At 41.5% G+C, this 23,362-nt stretch overlaps 1 long non-coding RNA gene across 1 annotated transcript in view; it reads left to right on the forward strand.

Moving 5' to 3' along the window:
• Positions 1–18,888, forward strand: part of LOC310742622 — a 30,687-nt gene extending 11,799 nt beyond the window's left edge. The window contains exons 2-3 of the long non-coding RNA XR_014538620.1: positions 16,909–16,976; positions 18,769–18,888. This is a non-coding gene — a long non-coding RNA (uncharacterized lncRNA). The remainder of the gene's footprint in view (positions 1–16,908; positions 16,977–18,768) is intronic.
• The last annotated feature ends 4,474 nt before the right edge of the window (positions 18,889–23,362 follow it).

The raw sequence follows: 23,362 nt of genomic DNA on the forward strand, positions 1-23,362 counted from the left end.
AAGTAATCGTTATGATAACAAAAGCTCCATTTAGTTTCTGAAAGAATAAAAAATTCAGTAGGCAGTGTGCGGGCACACACACAATGTGTATATTTACACAGAGACACAATAAGGCTGCCTAAATAAAGCAACGGAGCCCTTAGGCATCTCAAACTAACTTATTTGCTGCAGCATGAACTTCTGTAGGAAATATCTTGCCTTACTAGACACAGGCTATTTGGACGGACACACATACAGCTACTTTTTCTACCGTAACATTTAACATATTTTTCTGCCTTTGCTCTAATTTATGCTCAGCTTCTTCTGCAAGTAAGAATTCCCCCACCCCCTTGAGTCTTAGGATTGGTTGCTGATACAATTCAAGTGTTTTGACATATTGAGGGGGAGAAAAGGCCCATCATCTCTTTGGCTCCTTTGTTGTGAGTTCTTTTGTTCCCTCCAACCAGCCCTCATACACTCAAGATGGATGTCTGTAGGTGGAGGTGTAGCTTGAAGAGAAGTGCAGGGGAGATTGAATTTGTTCAGTGCCTGAGCATCTCTGATAAGGCCATCATTTGCTTCTCTCGTGGAGACAATCTGTCAGTTGTCTGATGCAGACCTTGCTCAGGGCCTGGCTCCTGCCACCCATGGAGAATACACACAATTACTAGGTAAATGCTTTGATACTTCAACCCTTTGGCGTTTCTAGACTGGGAAAAGGAGCCGTCAGGGAACTCTGTCCTTCTGTTGCATCTTTCATGTTTTGTCTCTTTTCTGCCTCACATATTTGTACTCTAAGGTGAATCTCCCCCTCTAGAAAACATTTATTTCAGTTAAACCCCTCAGCCTGTACCTAAATTGCTCTGATTAACAATATAGCCATTTCCTCACAAGGAAATCATCTTCTTCCCTCTCTTCCCTTGCTTCTTCCTATTTCTTTTTCTCCTGGTGGCCAGATGAGAGGAAGTTAATTTTCACTTGAATGATTTTGGGATCAGGCTGAAGGAGCATGGAGCAACATCACTAGCTGCAAAGCCATTGGTTATCTTGTCCATATGCCTTCAATCCCTCCTAATGATGCTGGGAGTTTAGCAATTGCTGGTGCCAGTTCCATTTTACTGCAGTCCAGATGGAAGCTTAATGCTAATAGTGAGGAGGATTTGAATGGGAACCAAGGTTATTCATGACCTGCCCTGCCCCTTCCTGTGGAGCCCTATGGATTTTTGCCATGTGAACCAGACTTCTCTCCCATTCATCCATCACCCTGCTCCTTTTATCCCTTCCATAGAACAATGGCTCAAATTAGTTTACACAGATGTGTGCTTGCGAAAGCCCCTTTGAGCTCTGCCACATTTGGGTCATGCAGCTTGAAGTTTACAGCTTCACAGACTTTTTTTTTTAATGGGCATCTACTAGGATGAAAGACAACACAGAAGGAATAAATGAAACGTGGAATAATTAGTGCTTTTTGTTGCTGGTTTGTTGTTTATGTTGAGATAAATATTTGATTTCCAGCATTTTAAAATATTCATCATACTGCATAAAAACGGTGAAGAGCATAACAAAATACCCAAGTCATGAATATTAAGCTTTGGCATTGGCAATATTTCATTGCTTTGGTGAACAGCTACTAAATTTAGAAAACGGAACAGCAAAAAGGAATTAGCCGTTTAAGAATCACCAGATAACTCTTTGTTATTCAGGAAGATGAAGAGGAAGATTTACCTTTTATGCAGCAAAAATGTTTGCTGCTTGTGTAGTGGGATCTGCTGAAGTGAACACCACACAGTGTGAAGGGGGAGATGTTTGTGCCTGTGGATATAGAATGCATCAGGGAACGATGGGCAATGGCCACTCCTTGGCATGCAGCTCATTTACCCACATGGATCTTGTCTTCATATTCTATTAATTATCATCACCCCCAAAAGAAATTGGAAACTAGTTTTATGAGGCTTCGGGGCTTACAAACAGAATTCTGACTTCACTATCCTTAGGTAAAGGTAAAGGGACCCCTGACTGTTAGGTCCAGTCGCGGATGACTCTGGGGTTGCGGCGCTCATCTCACTTTACTGGCTGAGGGAGCTGGCGTACAGTCATGTGGCCAGCATGACTAAGCCGCTTCTGGCGAACAAGAGCAGCGCATGGAAATGCCGTTTACCTTTCTGCCAGAGCAGTACCTATTGATCTACTTGCACTTTGATGTGCTTTTGAACTGCTAGGTTGGCAGGAGCTGGGACCGAGCAACGGGAGCTCACCCGTTTGAACTTCCGACCTTCTGATCGGCAACCCCTAGGTTCTGCAGTTTAACCCACAGCGCCACCCGAGTCCCTATCCTTACGAAACTACAATTCACAGCTATATCATAAACCTTACATTGCATTTAAAGAGATTTGCAGTGCAGCCCTAACAATGTAGTCCTATATATCCCTCCTTAGAAATAAGTTCCAGGACAGGCATGCCTCTATTTTTGGTCATTCTGCTCTAATTATGTTCCTGCCTCTTTATGTAATCAATGATCCTACACCAAATGATATCCTTAAGCGTAGAATAGCAATAATTCCCAAAGGTCCAACAGTAATGCTTCACTGCATCTGGGCTATATTTTTATCCAGCCCTGTTATCCCAGCTATGCTTGGTGCCCATTGACTCTAAGCACCAAGGTCAAACACACATACACAAAACCCATCACTTCTGGCAAGCTGGTTTGTGATCCTGTATGTTTCTGATTGGAACAGGCTGGAGGAAAGGAACCACAAGTGGATTGTGCTTCTTATTTCACTCCTGGTGTAAAGTATGGAAAAGAAGTTGTGCAGGGTGAGATACATCTCACCTCACAAGTTCCTTTGCATACAGCAGAAATGCTATAAGCAGCAGCTGGATCCACTTGCAGTCCTGTCCCCCCCAAATTTTGTTGCAATGAGCAAAGATGTCCTCTGTCTGTTAGATATTCTGGCCACTAGGCAGCAGCAGTGGGTGATGCATTCCTTGGAGAGTGGATCTGCTGGCCCTGTGCATCCTGCCACCAGCACCGATTCTGGCTTTGTTACCTTGGAAGCTGTTTGCCTTCTTTATCCTTTGCCTTGTTCAGTGCTTCACCTAGAACCAGCCAGTTGCTCTGGAGTCTGGACTTACCTCTTTGACCTTTATCCTTTCTCTTGGGACCATTTCCCTAATATGTTTTCGCTCTATTATATGTGCACCCTAACCCTGAACATCTTCTTGAGATGTCTCTGTAACAACTTGGCCCTATGGAACATGTTCTGCAAATCTACTCATGATCCAAGGTAATCCTGACTACAATGAGCTGCCAGACTTCTTTGAGTGTAAGACTGACATCTTGGACATTCATTAAAAAGGCTGGTTTTCTTCATATCCAATAGAATGCTATCTATATGTATATCTATGTGTATATATGTATGGGAAACTACCAAATCCTGGTTTGATATTTAACCAACAGACCCATCTCTTTTACAGTACAGTAATTTCTTTTGCAACATTACGTAGTAATTTCTTGGATGACCCTTGCTTCTTTCCACTTTTCTTGGTATGGTTTCCTTCCATTGCTTGTCCAAAAAATGTGCTTTTTTCCTGTTGCATTATTAACAGCTGATGCTACTATTCACATAACCTTTTTCCTGACTTCTGTCTTGTTAGTCAGCCATGTTTTTGACCTCCTGCCCTGACTTTTCCAGGAGGGAAATGTCAATGGACAAACTTGTAACCTGTTTTGGTGACCCTTAAAAATGCTGTTGATTTCCTCCCCTCCCCTTGATAATTTTATAGCTGTTGTCGCTTGGCAAAGTGCAGAGAGCGCAAAGGTGAGTATAATTATGGCTAGAGGCAAATCCTTGAGATGCTGAGCAGGGTCATAGCTCTGACTCAAGCTGGAATTTCAAATGAGGAAAATCTAGTAGTAGAAGGAGCAAAAAGGCAGAGGCAGGAGGGGTGTGTGTATGTGTGTGTGTATTCTAAAGAAATATAACAAAATAATCAAACTTTTCTTTAGAAAATGGTTCACGTGTGACAAATAGTATGTGGTTTTTCTAACACCCTGAAAGCTTCACTGAATGTTTAAATTTGTTCTTGTCTAATAGAGGTTTAAATACCCAATGATTATATGCGTTTCTTTTAAGGCTGCTGCCAGTTCACTTGGAATCAAGATCAGAATAATAATTTGAGGATTCTGATGGCTTTGCTTTCCATAACTCTTCCCTGGAGTCTGCTTTAAAGATCTTTCATCAATTTTTCTTAGGATTTTTTTTTTGAGACAGATAACATGTGTGGCTGTTTTAGCAATCCCTTTATGGCTCAAAGATTCCCATACATTGCTGTATGATTGTATCCAACTATCAGAAGTCAGAGTATTAGACCTTGTATTGTGGCTGAAAGGGGTCCAAATTAATCAGCATTTCAATGCGGGCTAGAAATATGCAATTGGGGAACTGGCTGATCAGTTCAAATCAAGAAGTCCTGGTCTCTCTTTGGGCCCTTGTTGACATGCTAAGTAGAAGGCACATCTTGCAGATCTCCAGTATCTAACATAGGAAGTCCATGTTGCATTGGCTCCATGGCCAATAGTCTAGACTTCCCCAAGTCTTCATTGCCTGCCTACTTTCTTCTCCCATCTTAATTTTTGTCTTGCTCCTTCTTTCTTTGATTCTCTCCTCATCTGCATTATATATTTAAAGCACTATGATGACACTTTAAACGGTCATGGCTTCCCCCAAAGAATCCTGGGAGCTGGTTAGTTAAGAGTCCTGAGAGTTAAGAGTCCTTTGAGCATCCATACAGCTACCATTTCAATGCTCATTTACATGATATAAAAATCACATCTACATGAAGATAAATATTACTGTGACACCCCCAAACCTTAAAAAAATATATTATTTGATACACACATGCAAAATGGTTGTAAGCTGAATTATAAGAAGACCAGGAAGACAATTACATCCTCGATCCTTCCTATCTTTCAATATAACATTTACCTAATTAACAGTATGGTTTCTGACTTCTTGAAACTTTCATTCATTATGCAGAGTGCTTGAAGTCAATGTACATGGAATTTTTATTTATAAAGAGAGAAGCTGAATATGTATGAGGTTTGGCACTTTGCTTAATGATAAAAACCATAATAATTGCATCCATGCTATTAACAGAAATGCACATTTTCTGTTCTTGTTGCCTTGGGATCAGTATTTTTTTTTTTAAAAAAAATCTTCCTTACACATATATTCACAGACAAATACACTGTAAGCTGGTTGGCTTATCTAATCAGATGGCAAGATTTGAGTTAGAGCAACAGTATGCTACAAGCTCCTAGACATGAGGCATGCTTTGTGAATGGAACTACATGTTACACATGACTGTGTTGCGTTCTTCCTCTCTACCGCACTAATATCTCAGAATGCTTAGCCATATCATGATGTGCCATCCTCTTACACTCTCCTATCCCCTCCTGCTGTTTCTAGCAACTGTTATTCAGAAGTATCCTGCTTCCTGCAGTGGAGGCAGGCCATAGCCATTGTGGCTAGTAGTCACTGATAGCCTTATCCTCCATTAATTTGTATAAGCCTCTTTCAAAGCCATCCGGAATGGTGGTCATCAATGCCACACTATGCACTCTGTAAAGAAACACTTTTGTCGGTCCAAAATCTTCCAACATTCAAATTCATTGGACGTCTACGAGTTCTAATGTTATGAGAGTCAGAGACAAACTTCTCCCGATCCACTTTCTCCAGGTCACACATACTTTTATACCCTTCTGTCATGTAGCTTCTTCTTCACTTTTCCTTCTATATTAAAAAAAGCCCCAAATGCTGTAACCTTCTCTCACAGGGTAGTTTCTCCACCCTCTTATTTTTTATAATATATGCAAGCTACACCCGTAAAATGAGCAATAACTGGTTTTATTTCTTAGCTTCTGTTATGCAGTTTTTAGTCTGGCATCCATCTTGGCAGCGCTCCTAATCCTGGATAGCTCAATTGGTTAGGGGGTGGTGTTAATAATGCCAAGGTTGCAGGTTTGATCCCCATAAAGGACAGCTAAATATCCCTACATTGCAGGGGGTTGGACTAGATCAGAGCTTTCTAAACTTTTCATGTTGGTGACACACTTTTTAGATGTGCATCATTTCGCAACAGTAATTCAGTTTTACTAGCAACCCAGAGGTTAAACCCTTCCAGCCCTGGAAGGAGCGCTGGGAGCTCAGCACACCTACACACTGCAGCCAGGACACTAACATGTCGCAACACACAATTTGGAAAGCTCCGGACTAGATGATCCCTTCCAACGCTATGATTCTGTGATCTGAACACAATTATGCCTCAATTATGCTCAGCTGCAACTTTCCCCTCTAGAAACACTTTTTACCTTTGGCCACTAGGTGGCAACCACATAAACAGATCTTTCCATTTGGGTTGCCCTTTTCTGAACCTTTTCCAACTCCACAATATCTCTTTTTTTGAGGTTAGGCGATGCAAACCGTATGCAACTTTCATGTGTTTGTATCAAAGGGTTGTACATTAGTACTTAGTATAGTACTAGTACACCACACCCCATGAGTGGTATTCAACATTAGCAATAGCAGCAGCCAGTCTAGGTATGGCAGGTATGCACCATCTGTGCATGTAAGAAAGCTTTTAAGTAACATCACTGCAGAAATTCATCATCTAATCCACTGGGAGGAGGGTAATTCATCATTAAATGTGAACATATAGTTCATGTTGTATTCCTGTTATTCACAGAAAGATTTGACCACTTCTATACATCAGGCATTGGTTGGCAAATAAGTGTAGAGGAGCAGCTATCTGAGGGCTTGACCACACTTCCTCTTGTGGAAATTAAACTCTAGTTCCCATCTGCAGAGTATGCGGGAGACTTACTAGTTTGACCCTTTACTTAGTTCTTTTTTTTCCACCTAGAAAAACCACGCAAGACACTCTCAGTTTAAAGTTTAAATAACATTATAACTTTTACTTAGCGTACTTGCAGTTGCCGATTAAATATACAATGCAGGTAGGTGATACTAAAACATGTTACATAGATTAAACTATTAGAGACTAACTGATACTGACGCTGAGGCAGACAACAGCACAACAGAACATACCTGCTTTTCTGTTAAGACTCTTCTACTAACTGCCATAACTCTACCAACAGCCGTAACTGCCACTGGCATATGACATCACAGAGTTCTAAGTTCTTGCAATTAACCTTTTACATAGGCATCTGGGATGCTAACATCCCACACCTCTTATCCCACTGCTTCCCCCCATGGAAAACTGCTCTTTAGCACCCAATTGGAGCAAACAGCAATTCAGGTTTTCTCCAGATTGATGTTTGCTCCAATTTAGCACCAAAGAAAAGGTTTTCCCTGGGGAAAAGAGCAGGGCAAGGGGAATCACAGAATCATTGAATTGTAGAGTTGGGAGGGACCCTGTGGGTTATCTAGTCCAACCCCCCACAATGCAGGAATCTCAACTAAAACCACTCAGACCTGTGCTTTCTAGGCACAAGACAAGCAGAAGTGTGGACCAGTCCTGATTTGTCTGGGCACTTCTTCTATCTTTTATATGTGTACGTTTTATATTCTTGTCATTTTGAAAAAGTGTGAGCCAATACAGTGGTACCTCAGGTTACATATGCTTCAGGTTACATACGCTTCAGGTTACAGACTCCGCTAACCCAGAAATAGTGCTTCAGGTTAAGCACTTTGCTTCAGGATGAGAACAGAAATTGTGCTCCGGCGGCCTGGCAGGAGCAGGAGGCCCCATTAGCTAAAGTGGTGCTTCAGGTTAAGAACAATTTCAGGTTAAGTACGGACCTCCGGAATGAATTAAGTACTTAACCCAAGGTACCACTGTACTTTGTGATGTGCAAAATGGGTCATAATAAAAGTTACAAATTGTGGGGAGATTTGGTTCCAAAGTTTCACTCTAATCTGGAGACCAGAATGCCGAAACGTATTCCATCATGAAATGTACACTTTAAAAAAGGCTTTTTGCAAAGTCTAATGACTACATCATAGCTTTAACCAAACTCTACTAATCAAATATTTTGAGCACTTTAAACTACTGGCATTTTGCAGACTTTACAAAGCGGAGAAATAAAAGCTTTCCCACCAGTTTCATCTTGTTACTGTAATAAGTTTTTCGGTGTTCCTCTCCTGGAGAAATAAATCAAAAGGTTTTTAAAATATGTTCACTGTGTGACTTTCATGCTTTTCTTTCTTGTTGTGAGCTTGCCAAGATGAGTGACTATTAAAACATACAAAAGAGATCACCATGCTTCTAGCCTCACTTAAGGAAAGCTGTAAAGTAGGTCAATAAAGCATGTTGAGGCAATTATATTGTAATCCAAATCCTGTAAATTCCTGGAAGCAAAACACCGACAGGCATTCACAGCAAATTTATTTTCTTTTAAGGATTGCTGGCTCGCATGATGCCATCGCTCTGAGGATGGGAGTTCTTTTTCCACTCTGCATAGCTGTGGGTTGTTAGCAATTCCATGCTATCTAGAATCGTAAGCGACAATGGAAAGTGACCCCAAACTTTTATCTACCCTAAAGTTAAACTTTAAACGATTCCCCATTTATATATTAAGATTTCTAGGAAACCTCATTGAAAGATCTTGTGGAAATACTATTAAAATTCCATAATAAATCCTATTAGGACTGCACTTGCCAGGCAATAAGGACCATCGAATGTAATACAATATCTGATACATAAGAGAGGGTGGTCATGCGTCTTGCTTTAACACAGAACAGTCATGTGTTTGAATGGCAGTCTGTGAATGTAAATGTTTTAGTATCTAGTCAGTTTTTTAGAATTTGCCTGTAAGCCACCTTGGCTGTAGAAGTGGTAGGATGAACATGATTTAATAATAAAAAAACACCCTAATTATTATGTTTTGTTCTTTGCTGAAGACATAGGTTTTTACAGTCTTTCGAGCAACGTGTAATTTTCATCATTCAAAAACATATCATTCTGTGCAGGCATGTCTGTTAGTAGTGCATGCCTTAAGTCCCCCCCCCCCCCCCCGATAAAATCCTCTAATTAGAAGTACAAGTCACTTGTAAAAGCTGAGCTTGGTTTTTACCTGTAAATTTAAATTAAAGTTAATCTCCCCTTATTTCTGCATCATGTGACAGTGTGGGCACAGGGTGTGCCGATGTAACTTGTGTACATCGCAAGTCATGCCACCAAGTAGAACTGGGGGTGGGGCGGCCCCTTAACTGAAAATCTGTGGGTCCCCATGGCCCCACATAGATAGCGCCTATGTGCACGGGAGTAAAAGTGCTGTGATGGGAATAGGGAAGGTGGGCGCTTCTGAGACATTCCAGGGTCTAGCAACTCAACAATTCTGTGATTCTATGATCCCAGCTGCCTTCAAATAGATAGCTGGTACTGTTTTATCTTCATGCTAATAAATTCTCAATGAATGCTCAATAAATAGGTGCTTTGGCATTTGGAGAATAAATAGGAACAAGAGTGCTTTGGCATTTGGAGAATAAAACTTCCTTCAGTATTGCTAATTTTGATATTATGATTGGGTTCTTTATCTCCATGCGTGTTGCTCGATATTGTGGCCATAATCCAACATAAAATTCAACGGCCTTAAGCCGCTGGTTTTAATAGGTTTAACTGTGTCTACTTTTGTTCTGGCTTTCGGTCTCTTTCTCTTGAATGCAGCAGAGAGTATGGCTGTGTAAACCATTCAGTGAATTCAGAAGGCTTGGCATAATTATTTAGTTTTGAGATTGCTGCTGGCGTCGGCTGTCTGCATTACACCTACATTCCATATTAGAGCACAATGGAGTTTCCTAGGGCTATGAAAACTACTGGCACGGTGACATGAGGTCACACACTAGCAAGAAAATGGGTGCTTAAAGAAATGAGTTAAACACTTCTCAGTAAGAAATATGGCATGTGAACCTTCATATACTGCTTTGCTTCTGTACTCTGTAAAAGAAAGGAATAAGAATGTGAGAAGTTGCTAATTGGCTTCCCTAAGTTTGTAAAATTAAAAACCGGCAGTGCACACATATGAGAATCAGCATGAGACTCAGTGGAATCCTCTTGCCTGCAGAACCTGAGCTGTATACTATAGTGCACTTGTCATTATCTGCAGTAGATTCAGCCATTTCATTTCTGCCCTGGGGCCTTGGTGTCTAGGATATCTATTATCCATTTGGCCAAGCTTTCATCAGCACCAGTGGTAGAGAAAAAATGGGAAAACTTGTGGGCTAGTTGATACAAATGCAAAGGATCCTAAGAGATGCCACACCTCTATTGGTAATAATCTCCCAAACAGGATCTTCAGAAACATTGGTTTGCCTTTTAAGGAAGAAGAAGAGAAAATCCTGGGTGTCTAGGTTCAAATGATACCATTTGTAGAATTGTTATGTTCTGTTGTTCATCACAATTTATAGTACACACTAAGCAAGAGTCTCAACATCTTGCCAGAGTAGTTTATAACTTGTATTTTCTCTTGAATTTTGCTTATATAGACTTTTTACTAGTCATATTTTTACCTCCTTTTTGTGATTCATAGGGTCCATGGGGATTTGCTTATAAAGCTCACTAGTTGATAATAAGCAAATTGTGCTCATTGAATTTGAATACAAGTGTCCTTTTCTTAAGTCATTAAGAAAGAGAGTGAGCAACACTTCCGGGTTGGCGCCATCGCCGAATGGCGGACTCCCTCCGAGCTCCGGAGGGAGTCTGCTCGGCAGGGGCTGGGTTCTACCGCACCGGCGATGCGGGGACCCTTAGAAACCACGGCCACGGAGGCCGTGGACATGGAGACTCGGCTTGCACCGTTAGCGCCCTCCCGACTCGTGAAGGAGCCTTTTTAAAGGCTACGGATCGGGTGCCGGGGAGAAGCGTGGTGCCTTGAGTTCTCTGCTTCCCCTGCTGAGCGAAGCCGCATGCCATTCGGCGGAGAGCGCTGACTTCTTCCATTGAAAATTCGGACTTTTCAACAACAACCCGTGAGTAAATTTGGAAATCGGGTTCAAAAGGAGGAAAAAAAAAAATTTTTTTTTCGAATTGGATACGAGCGGGGGGGATCCAAAAAGGAAGTCAGTCCCCTCCCTATTGTAAACTTTCCAAAACAAGGACGGGGAAACCAAGACCCAAAAAGGCTTGCATTGCTGATAAAAATCCAAAATTTCACGATGGGGAACTACAAGAACTGTGCTGGAGGAGGAACTGGAGAAGGGAAACGCAACCCCCCCCCCTGGGAACCGGGGTGACTGAAGAGAGAGCCTGGTGAAAGGAGTCGGAGATCTTGACAGCTGTCAAAATAGCTGTCAAAGTCGAAAAGCGGAGTGGATTTTATTATGAGAACTTGGCTGGTTAAATTTGATACAATTTGCTACAACTTGTTAAAATTTGGATACAAAATGGCGAATATGGATAACAAATTGACTTTTGGATTAGAGGAAACAAAGATACAACAATCCCCCTTGAGGAGTTTCGGGACATTACAAGGATTGGGAAAGTGGAAAAACACCAATGGAACTTTACAGGACTGGTTATCTTCTGGGAAAGCTGCAAAACGGAAATAACATCTCGTCTTCAGGGTGTTTTCTTTTTTGTTTTTTTAAAGGAGACAATAGATTTTTCTATTGAAGAAAGGAAGGGACTGAACGTAAGGTTTTGCCCCTGAATAACAACCATCCCTGCAGACTTACCAAACTTTCGAACTACAACGTTTTAGCAGCGGAACAAAGGGAAATCAGACTACAACCTGGAAAGAACAATGGAGGGAGTTCTATTACAGTTTTATTAAAGACTGAAGTTAAAGTTTTGAAAAATAATGATAATAATAATAATTTTGATTTTCAAAAAAATTTATTTTTAATTTTAAAAAAGAAAAAGCCAGCAAGGAGCTGGGGAAAAGTTGTGATTTATGGTCTTAAGAATTCCAGGCAGACACCAGGGGTTGATGGTCAGGGGGAAATTAAACCGGGGACAGGGGGGGGAGAACTAAAACTCCAAAGGCTTGCCAACTTGGTTATTTTTTGCTGAATTGGTCTATTATTCATTATATTTTTTTATTCTCTACCTTTTCTGTTTCTATTATCTGGGGTGCTTCTTTTATTAAAAAATGGAAATTGTGGAATGACATGGGGTGGGTCTTGGGGAAAGAACACTGGGTGTTTTTTTTTTTTTCTTTTTTTTACTGTAAAACAAATTAAGTTTCAATTTGAATGGGGAACTTGTTTGGCCAACAATATGAAAGGGGAATATGGTAGGGGTGGGGGAAGGGGGGAGTCCCGTAAAGTGATATTTTTTGTATTTTTGAAAAATTTTAATAAATATTATTTAAAAAAAAAAAAAAGAAAGAGAGTGAGCAAAACCACCTCTGTTATATTTCCCTTGGGCACATTACTGCTTAGCATGGTCTTTCCTTAAAATTGGCCTCTTCAGTTTTAAAAATCTATGATAGGACTTCATCTTTTCCCTCTGGATTCCCAAGGCTCTTTAACTGGCTGATGTGAGGTGGTTTATATAAAGGCTTGAAAATGTAAATTAACCATATGTACTGCTGCTCATTCTCCCTTAGGACTTGCTAATTTAAGACTGGGAGATGGTGGAAGGCAGCAGCACTCTTAGACGCAGGATTCTTTTTCCAATACTGAGTCAGCAGAAGTGGCTCACCCTGTGGTGAGTAAACTTGGACTCTGGCTCTCCCCTCCCACACAGAGCACGCTCCTTCTGCAGGTGAGACCAATGGCCCTTCTAGCCTGTGTACAATGACTGCAGAATTTCCAGCAAGGATTCTTTCCCAGCTGTAACTAGAGACGCTGGGGACTGAACCTATTACCTGCTATTACTAGCTTCCGACTACCTGCTGGTACTATTGTTAAGAATGGCATAGTGAATACTTCATCATTAACAATTCCTTTTAAACAATCAAGGAGAGAGGTAGTTTTCCAGATCTCATACACGTGTTGTGTTCTTGATAATGGAACTTCTAATATATTCTGAAAAAGTTTTACTGTATGCTACTGGGAATCCATATGGTCTGGATCATGATGTTATAGATTTATAGGGGCTAGAATTGAATTAAGGTTTGGGAGTGTCCAAGCTAATTTCTTTGGAGGTAGTAGCTAGACTCATGTGTATTTAAGTTGTTGTGTGATAGTCCCTGTTAACCTTTTAATTAGCATGTGTGACGGCTAATTAAGTCAGACCCTGTGTGCTGGACCATGTGGCAGACATCCTTAATCCTGTGAAATCAACATGGGCTCAAAGGTAATGGAGTCAGCTTAATTTCCTTTGAGGTGAGAGGCTGGGGGGGGGGGAGAAAGCATCAAAGAACTAGGTGTGAGAATGCAGATGAGTGGGCATCTCTCTGTGTTACAAGAGACCAGCGCTTTGATTATCAAAGTGGCATGTGCCTGTTCTCTGGGAAAGGCAAACTGCAGGGCAGGGGTGCAGCTGCCTTTGGAGGAAGCTGGCGCTGCTTGGGATGTGATGCTCAGAATCTCCTCCCAGTAGGCACAGGTTGTATATATGTGTAAATCAACCATATGTCATAAAGACACCACAATCTCCACTGTGCCTCACTGTCCAAAAAAGAACACAGACTCTGGTATTCCCTGGAATCTCACACCACTTGGAGATTGGGAAGGTGTGTAACATTATTTTTTGAAATGCTCCTCTTGACACTATTGTGGAGTTGAATAATCATGCCATCATTCCTTTCAGCTTCACTGCAAATCTGGAAGATAATGGAGCCTTTGACTAAGGATGATAATGTAGCCCATGTTTTGTTTCCTCTATGTGCATCCATAAGCCTTCACTTTGCACTTCTAACTTTAGAGTGGGGCTTAAGCACAAGGAGTTAAAATATGCTCAGTATGACAACAAGGCAGAGCACCTTAGTAACATCAAGGAAGTGGGTAGGCACTCTGGCTCTGTTTTGCAGACAACACTTGTCTAGGAGAGGCTTGCTTGGATCTGCAAAGATCTTCCTGTTTATAGCACCATCAAAGGGAAAGGCTTCTTAAACTACTGCCTAGCTTGCTCCAGCCTGTAACTGGTAGCCATACCTCCCCTGCCGGCCGCCATAGGGATGTTGTATCAAATCAGTAAATCAGTCCTAAGGATTCAGGGCTGCCAGAACCTATACTGGCACTTGACCCCCACTAGAAAGATGGAGCTTAAAAATAATCAATATCCTACAATAGCCTTTTGACTTTCCATCTGGCTGTCTTTGAAGTTTAGCTGTGTGATTCTTGTTAAGCAGAGAAACTCCATATTTTGTTGTTGCTGCTAAGATGTCTTTGTGACCCAGAAGGAATATGTGGAGATGTCTTTAAAAAAAGAAGAGAAAAGTTAGAAGGACAACAAAGAGAGGAAATGTACAGCTGAGTAGGCATTCTCTTTCATTTTGTCAACAGAATTTGGATACCCCCTCTGCTTCAGCAGTAATATTATCATATCTCTCCCCCACCCACAAATTCTGGATTTGGCTGTGAGAAAGGGCTTGATATACCTATTTGCTCTTATTTAAAAGCCTCATTCACTGAAAATTTGTTTTCTTCTTTCTTACTTCTACCACTGTCCTGAAATAGTCCTGAAGTTTTTCATCAAGCAGTGGTTTAATGGTCTGCTGGATTTCTGTGTTGCTAATTGGTCTTCAATCCATGCTTGTTTCATTCATTTATTTTGATTCAGTCATTTCATTTGGAAGCATAGGTGCCCATGCAAATACACATACTGAATGAAGTTGCCAGGGCAATCATTACGGCAGGTAGTAATTGCCATTTTAAAATTCTGCGTAGCTGCTTTGCCCTGTAGAACTACAGTGCAAATACATGTAAGTTGTAAGCACCTTAATCAAGCTGCCTCCGGCATAATCCTTTCCACTTTTTTCTCAATTAATCATGTAATTTAATATGAACTCAGACCAGGGTGGAGGAAGAAAATGAAGGAAGTTTGTTCTGCATCACCACTTTGCTTATTTGACTGGCTTTTTAGGCCCAGCACGTAGTGAAATCTGTTTGGAGAGTCACTGCAACATGACTACTCCTGTTCCTTACCATGATGGTTAATGCTGTGAAGTGACAGCCATCTCAGGGGCAGGCCTTATGGCGGGTTTACTTTGCATACCATCACTGCAGAACCCCTGGGTTACAACAGCTGTGTAACCACATCACAGGCCCAACCTCGGTGCTTGTTGATGTTATATGGCTGCTGGCAGAACATTTTTTAATACTGATTTTATTTATTTTCATGGTACAGAAGAAAATTTTTGAGAAAACAGTTGTTATAACAGTAAACAGCAATAAAACTTAAAAAATTGTCCAGTAGCACCTTAAAGACCAACTAAGTTGCATGCACACAAAAGCTTATACCCAGAACAAACTTAGTTGGTCTCTAAGGTGCTGTTGGACAATTTTTTTAGTTTTATATTTATTTCGACTGTGACAGACCAACACGGCTACCTACCGGAATCTAGTAAACAACAAGTAATTTGTGCTGATAAAATTGGACTTTTATCATGCCATGTGTTAAAGTTTCATTTGATTACTCTAAGAGATCACACCACATTTCCCCATGAGTGCAGGGTAGATTCCTGCCACAGTCTGAACAATTTATGTATTCAATAAACACTTGCCATACATTATAAAGGAATATGGATTGTTTTTGCCCTTTGCCACTCTCACCTGGCATGTTAGTTTCTCAGCCAATGCTATTGACCATACTCTGTTATACCAAGAATCAATGTTCAGCTCATCACCGGTATTCCAACATCTGGCTATCTCCATATGAGCAACAGTCAATAGAAAGGCAAAGAGGTCATCTTTTGGATAATCATGAGCAGACAGAATCCTAAGCCCAAGTGGTGCTCGTGCAGGGGACATTTCAATTGTTTTGTTGTATATCAAGCTTATTTGTTTGAAGACAGCATCCCAGAAGGGTTTGATGATGTCACAACACCACCACATATGGAAATATGTACCTTTGACTGCGCATCCCCTCCAACAATTGGGATAGACTTCCTTACATATTTGGGATAACTTGAGTAACCAGGTTAAATTGCTTCTCCTGCTAATGAAGCTAATAGAGATCTCGGGTCCAAGATACCAACAAACGTTTCTCCCTACAACATGGCAAGGACATATTGCAGCCAAGTGTGTGATACAGAGACATTGCATCCTCAGCCAGTTTCTTGTAGTTTTCTGACCATTTTCTAAGAGAAAATGATCACTTCCTTTCAAGTTTCCCAGTACTTCCACTTCCACTTTCTCTGAGCCCGGCCTTGGCTGGGGAGGGCGGGGTATAAATAATCATCATCATCATCATCATCATCATCATCATCATAATCATCATTATCAGTTAGTTGCTCCCTGTTGGTGAGGACCAGGTCCAAGGTAGATGATCCTCTTGTTGCTTCTGCCATCTTCTGGGAAACAAAATTGTCGGAAAGGAATGGAGGAATTTGTCGGACATTGCATTCTTGGTAGAGTTTGAGATCCAACAGATAGCGGGGTGGTTGAAGGCTCCCATGACTACTTTTGAATGTTTTATAATCTGCCCTGGGGAGGTATCATCCAAGTCTTTGACCTGGCTTGGCAGCCTATAGAAGACACCCATAGTAAGGTCGCTGTAAGGCCATCATCTAATGTCAGCTATCATAAAGCTGTGATGTCAGGATTCAATTGCATCACTCAGCTGCATGCCATTGATCCTGAGAGTGGCGTGTGTGATGGGCTGATGCAATATGACACCATATGTCGCAACCAGGAGTTGGAAATACAGCATTGCCAAATGAAATTATGTCCTCAGTGTGAAGTGGTTTGTTTATACACAATCGTCTTTGCATTTCCTAAACAGGAGACAATAGACAAATTTTATTGTCACTTTTGTGTTTAGCACCTCAAAATTAGTAAAGATTGGCTATTTTCATTTCAGAGGCATTTTGTGCATTGTGCAGTGAAATGTATCATAAAGACAGAGGGAAGAAAAACAGAACTAAAGCTGTAAGTATGCATACTTCCCTAAAAAAGGCTCTGTACCACTAGCAGTTTGGAGATCCTTTCCACATGACGCAAGCCTATGTCTCAGGAATAATGCATCCACACTGGTGGGACTAATAGCCTCGGTCTTCTATATGCATGCTGCACCAAAGGTCCGTCTGAGTTATGTTCTTCTACCTGCAGCATTTGTCAACATATTTTCTTTGATCTCTGATCTAAAAGGGTCATTGTGACCAACCTGTTTAATTTAGGCTGCAGACCTGGCATATTCTTGTACTGTGATGTGTATTTGCATGTAATAATTCACTGGCATTTTATTTTACGCTTCAGAGGAAGACCAGACAGTGAGTTGGAGGTGCTTAATGCTTTCCCTGCTGGTCTGTGGTTCAAGATTTTATTGATGTATACATTTATATCTCATTCTGTTCCAGGGGTCAGGGCAGCTTTCAGCAATTTGACCAGTCTCTTTTTCTTTTCCCAAACTGCTCACAGTCTAAGGCCTTATTCACACTTACCTGTCCTCTGTATTTTCCAGGCATGGTCTGCACTTTAAAGCTCCATGTCTGTACACCCTTTTTCTGCTCCAGAAAAAGCCGTTCTTTAAAGCTGAATTGAAGCAAACAGCAATCCATGGAAAGTTTGAATGGATTGAGGGGAAAGAAAGAGGGGGAAACTAAATGTACCACTGTCAGGGAACTGCCATCAGTGCCGGAGGGAGAGAGCAAGCTCCAGAGGGATTCCAGAGAGCGTCCTGGGATGGGGAGAGGCAGCCCATCTTCTGGGGAAGAGAATCAGTGTAGCACCAGTGGAGAAGGGGGGCAGATGGGGGAATCGGCGAGGCGGTCCCATGACTCCTTGCCGGGGACCAGCGGGGAGAGTAAGGGTCCTCCGCTGCCTACGCCCTCCTTGCGCAGAAGGCTTCCGCGCAGGGAGAGTAGGAGGAGACTAGGCGTCAAAGAGCTTCTTTGCTGGAAGAAGTTTAAGAAACACCCACTCACGAATTCTGCCAGCGATTGAGACAGCCACGGGTGAGTGGCTGTCTGGACAGAAAAGGTTCACTCAGGCAACCCAGCCAGGTGTTGGCACCGGCTTATGCACGAGCAACCCCTAGAACCATTACAACCACCTTCTTTCATCTCACCAACATTTTCCTCTTGCTATTACTTCCCTTATCCCAAAATCGAGGTATCTGACAATGTAACACTTTGTTCACCTCTGCTTCCAATTTTCAGACCACCAGGGCTGGTGCAAGAGATTGCGATGCCTGAGTCTCCTCCACTTCTCTCTTTTCTGCCTCACCCTGCTGCTGTTGCTTCTCTCTCCCCTACTTACCTTTTTTTTGCCACTGCGTAAAACTACACTTTTTCGAAAGGTCTTTACATTTATTTATTTAGACATTTACCCCTGTTTTTCTTGATAAAATAAATACATAACTATGAGAAGAAAGGGCCAAGTCCCAGCAAATGAAGCAGCACCACAGGAATTTAGGAAGCTGCTTTATGCTGAGAAAGACCAATAGTCCATATGGCTTAGTATTGTCTATAGCAGCAGTGTCTTTCCGGGGTTTCCGGTGGTCTTTCTTAGAACTACCTGGAGATGCCAGGAATCGAACCTGGAAACTTCTGTTTGTCAAGAGATGCTCATAGGATTTATGGTTCTTGATGCCCCCAGTAATGGGAAGGCGACCAAGTCTTCCTGGCTTCTTGTCATGCTCAAAGGACTGTTGGCTTTCTATTTTTAAAATGTTGAGGCAAAGTTACACTTAACTACACATTATATGTCACTTATCCCTCAGATTTCCAGAGTAAAGGGTGCCTTCGAGGTTCCCTGCCAATCCCCAGCAGACAGGGAAAACTTCTATGGCATCCTGTCTTTAAGATTTATGTTGTCCTGCTCATTGCTGAGTGCTTCTGTGCAGTGGCGTAGCGTGGGTTGTCAGCACCCGGGGCAAGGCAAGTAATTTGCGCCCCCTAACCCATGGATTTGCGCCCCCTAGCCCATGGATTTGCGCCCCCTAACCCTAACCCCCAGATGTTGCGCCCGGTGCGGCCGGCCCCCCCTGCACCCCCCACGCTACGCCACTGCTTCTGTGGTAAGTGGCGCCTTCTGTTTTTGATCTCCAATATGTAGCAAAAGTTTATTAATATACATTTTCTTCATGTCAAAGTTGGATGCCATCCTTGTTGTGAATTGATATCATCTATCTCTGTGTGAAACATTTTGTCTGATTCTATTATCTCTCCCTTTTCTGAACCCCCACAATTTAAGATGTGCAGCGTAGCTTTCTCTTTGCAAATTGTAACCATTCATAAAACAAAGTCCTATCAAGAGCTCCATTTTGAAGTGTTCTGACATATGAAATGTGTCTGCCTATGCTTTTAGTTATTTGTCAGAGAGTCCCATTTGAAAGGTTCAGTGCTGCTAATTTGCTGATCTTGTGCTTTCCCAATTGCCTGGCAGATGTTAATTTCAAACAAAGGCTTACATTTGCTCTGAGATTGGAATTCCGTCTGGATTGCACATTAATATCTGAAACATATGACTGACTGAATGACCACAAGGGACTTTTACAAGCTTTTGTCCTATAATTAAATTCTGACTGGCTAGACTAACAAGATTGTGTCTAGATGAAGGCACATACAGTACAGTAAAATTATCTGGTTCTTTGAGTTGTAACACCTCATAACCAGCCAGTCTTATTTGATGGTGCAAATGCATTTGGAGGCAGGATATATGTATTGGTAAATTTGCTAATCAGTTATATTGCTGGGCTTTGTAACAACTTGCTCTTAAAACAACTGTTGTTAAGGGAGAAATCTGATTATGTTAATGCTCCTTAGCAAGGGAGTCATTCTGTGCTAAATGATGGGGGGATATATTAGTTCCAGCTCAACTTCCAGTTCAGAGAGGCTGATGTACACGAGTCCCACTTCCTGAAACAAAAGACTTTGGCTCTTGAACAGGAAAGCCTGTAGTTCATTTTGCTAGTTGTGTAGCAAAGCCATGCCATTGTTATGCAGTAGCCAATGTGTTGTTGCTTTATCCCGGGAAAAATTAAAGATGAAGAGAATGTAGATATGTTAATACTGTTACGATATGGAAGCAACGCAGCTGCATACTGGTAGCTTGAAAACATCACATGATGGGAATGTTGGGACTGTCTGTGGGAAACAGTGGGACAGTCCGTTCACAGGGCGATGCACCGGAATTTACTCAGAGTGTAATTTGAGACCTTCCTCTTGCGTATGTACAGGAAGTACAGGAAGTCTTTGTCACTTGATTGCTGGAGTTTGAAGAGTACAGACACGTTTTCTGTAATGCTGCAAAGACAGAAATAAAAGCATGTAAATACGTTTCTGTCTATCTTCTTTCCCTGCCGGGGGAGCAGGAGGGAGTGGGTGTGCTCTTCCCACGCTGGGAAGAATCACCTATCGAGACCTAGCCTGGATCTTGCTGGGGAATGCAGCCAGGGAGGTCAACCGGAGACCAAGCCGGGTGCCTGGGAGAGTTGCCAGTTTCTCCCGATATAGGCTTAATTTCCAACAAATACCACGCTGCTTCACTAATGCCCTATCTAGGCCTTGTGCCTGTATAAGGAATGCCAACAGAAACAGAAGGCACAGAGGATGCACATGCTGCTGCCCCACCTGTAATATTCCAGTCCCTGTGCCAGTCCCTGCTTGCTCTGCCCCTGACCAGTGCCAATCAGAGCAGCATCCAGGAGGGCCTGGACCTCACGCTCAGAGGCCTCAAATTTAGATGCTTGTTAATTTCTTAGCATTTGAGAAGTTTTGCACACTGTTTTTATGCTCATTGGAGCAAAATGAGACACACCCTCTTAGCTTAGAGCTGCAGATTTAAGCAAAAAGGAGACATGATTTGGAGAGATGTCAGGTGGGTTTTGGATAATCGAGTCTTACCAGCGCAACTGGGTTTCCCCCCCTCTCCCTCATGTCCACTGCAAATTGGTTCTGGTTCTGGAAACCCCCAGAGCAGCATGTGAGGGGACAGGGGTGAGGCTTGTTCCATCTGGCAAGTTGAAAAGTTTGCACCGATGGAACGATAGCCATAGCACTATGTTGAATTCCTCTCATTGTGTTTTTGTAAACTGATAAAGATTTGTCATATTAAACAGTATTAAATGTTCATAAATGTCCATAAAATATATTGGTCCTGATGGTACAAGATAATGATGAGCATGTCCTCTTAGATCAGCTCATTGTGGAAACAAACTGCTCACTCTTCTGTGTTGTCATTTTCATTTTATTATAGCTATGGGCCTTAAAAGCTGGAAGTGGCCTGGGCATTCATGTTCCACAAGTATTGCTGCAGTTGACTCTTCCCATTGCTCTCTGTTTGAATTGCCAAGTTAAAGATGATTCTTCTTTGCCTTTAACACTTAAATAAAGTGGATAGTTTTAGGAGTTGTGTGGTTTCTTCCACCACCACAGGATTATAAAGGAGGAAGCTGCAACAGCTGCAATTCCGCATTCTGTGTGATTATTAAAGGAAACACAAGCCATGTCCTGCATTAAACACATGATTCTGTTTCACCTCAGAAGGCCAGTATGAAGAAATAGGTGTGATGTTGTAACAGCTGCTTGGGAAGTTTATTTTCACAGAGGAGAAGCTAAAGAAAGAAAGAAAATTGAGGCGAGGTGCAGTATGGCAGATGATCTCTGCAGACTATAGTCATGGAAATACTTGACAGAAGGGGAAGGGCCATAGTTCAGGGACAAAGCACATGTGTTTCATGCAGAAGGTCCTAGGTTCAATTCCTAGGATCTCTAGGCAGGGAAAAACTTTGAGATCCTGGAGAGCCACCGCAAAGCAGTATAGACAAATACTGAACTCGATGGACCAATTGTGTGACTCAGTATAAGGCCACTTCATATGTTCATATTATGGCTGAAATGAAACACCATTTGGGTGTTGGGTGGGGCTGTTGTGAGGGACTTTATGTGTATGTGCTGAATATGTTACTGGCCTAGCTGAACATTCCTGCTTCTGATAATTGAGTGCCTTTTGCGGGCTTTAATTAATGAGGTAAGTTAAAGCTTGTTTTCAAATGGCACTGCAGAAGGAGATTTAGCACACATAAATATTACACCACTCTCCTGGAATAGCCTTGTAGACGCCTGGGTCTCATTTACCCTGGGCTATATCTTCAGCCTGAGAACAATTATTATGTAGTAATTATAATGGACCATTCATATTCTCTCTTAGGTCCTATTTAAGTCTTTCATCTTTTGCGTCTTCAACAGCTCACGTTGACCTGCATTTAAGGAATGGCACTAAATTTAAATTTGAAAAGACATATTTAAAAATGTTCAGTGATAGGATGCTGTTTTGAAAGAATATGAAGCTGAAAATATTATTTTTTAAAGCTGGGGAAAGTAGAAATGGAAGCTTTAGTGTACAATGGTAGGGATGGGTGAATCTTCCAATGTCAGTTTCTCTTGGTTTGTCATAGAATCATAGAATTGTAATGTTGGAAGGGATCCCGAGGATCATCTAGTCCAACTCCCTGCAATGCAGGAATCTCAACTAGATCATACATGGCAGATGGCTATCCAACCTCTGCTTCATTTTAGTTTATCACATTGCTGCATCAGTTTGCACTCTAGAAAGTCCTCACAAAAATTTGTCAGCATCTTACTGCACATTTCTCCTAGTGTACATACTTTTGTGTGCAACTTCACTCGATATGATTCATTTTGTGTGCTATTTTTACTAGTGCATATTAACATTTTATGACCACATTCCCCTAATATATTATTCCTGAAAACAAAACTGCACCCCCAAATTCAGAGAATTGCAAATTTTGAAGGACAGCTGTCGTTTGGTTCCCTTACTGATTCAGGAACTGCCAATTAGGTAGGTTTGAATTCAAATGAGAAGAGTACTTCATTTCTTCTACCCCTAAAGTGAGTAGGGTTAATGATTAGCTATGAACGATTTTAAGATATTGCAATATTGCTTTTTTTCAAAGTCTCTAAATCATATAGCACACATTCCCAGATCTTAAAACAAGTTAGACTTATTTACTTACCACCCACATCAGAAGGAATTTCAATTACCTGGAGTCACATAAAACTGGAATCAGGACAAGAAAGTAAAAACTATTTGGTTTTTTTTTGCTAGCAGGCTGTTAATAATAATCTTCTAATCACATAGATGCCAGCATCAAGAAAGATGCTCACATTTTCACCTGAAGAGCAAAATGAGCTTGGTCATCAGAACCTCTTAAAAACATCTTGACATTTCTGAGATACAGGTTTTGAATTATATGACTCAGTTCAGGGATCTTATAGTCAAGTGACTGATGTTACTTTCTTCCACAGAGTTTTCAATGCTTCATTCATTATTTGAATGCATTGCCAGAAACT

This window comes from Podarcis filfolensis (assembly GCF_964270895.1).
Source record: "Podarcis filfolensis genome assembly, chromosome: 9".
Taxonomy (NCBI): Eukaryota; Metazoa; Chordata; class Lepidosauria; order Squamata; family Lacertidae; genus Podarcis; species Podarcis filfolensis.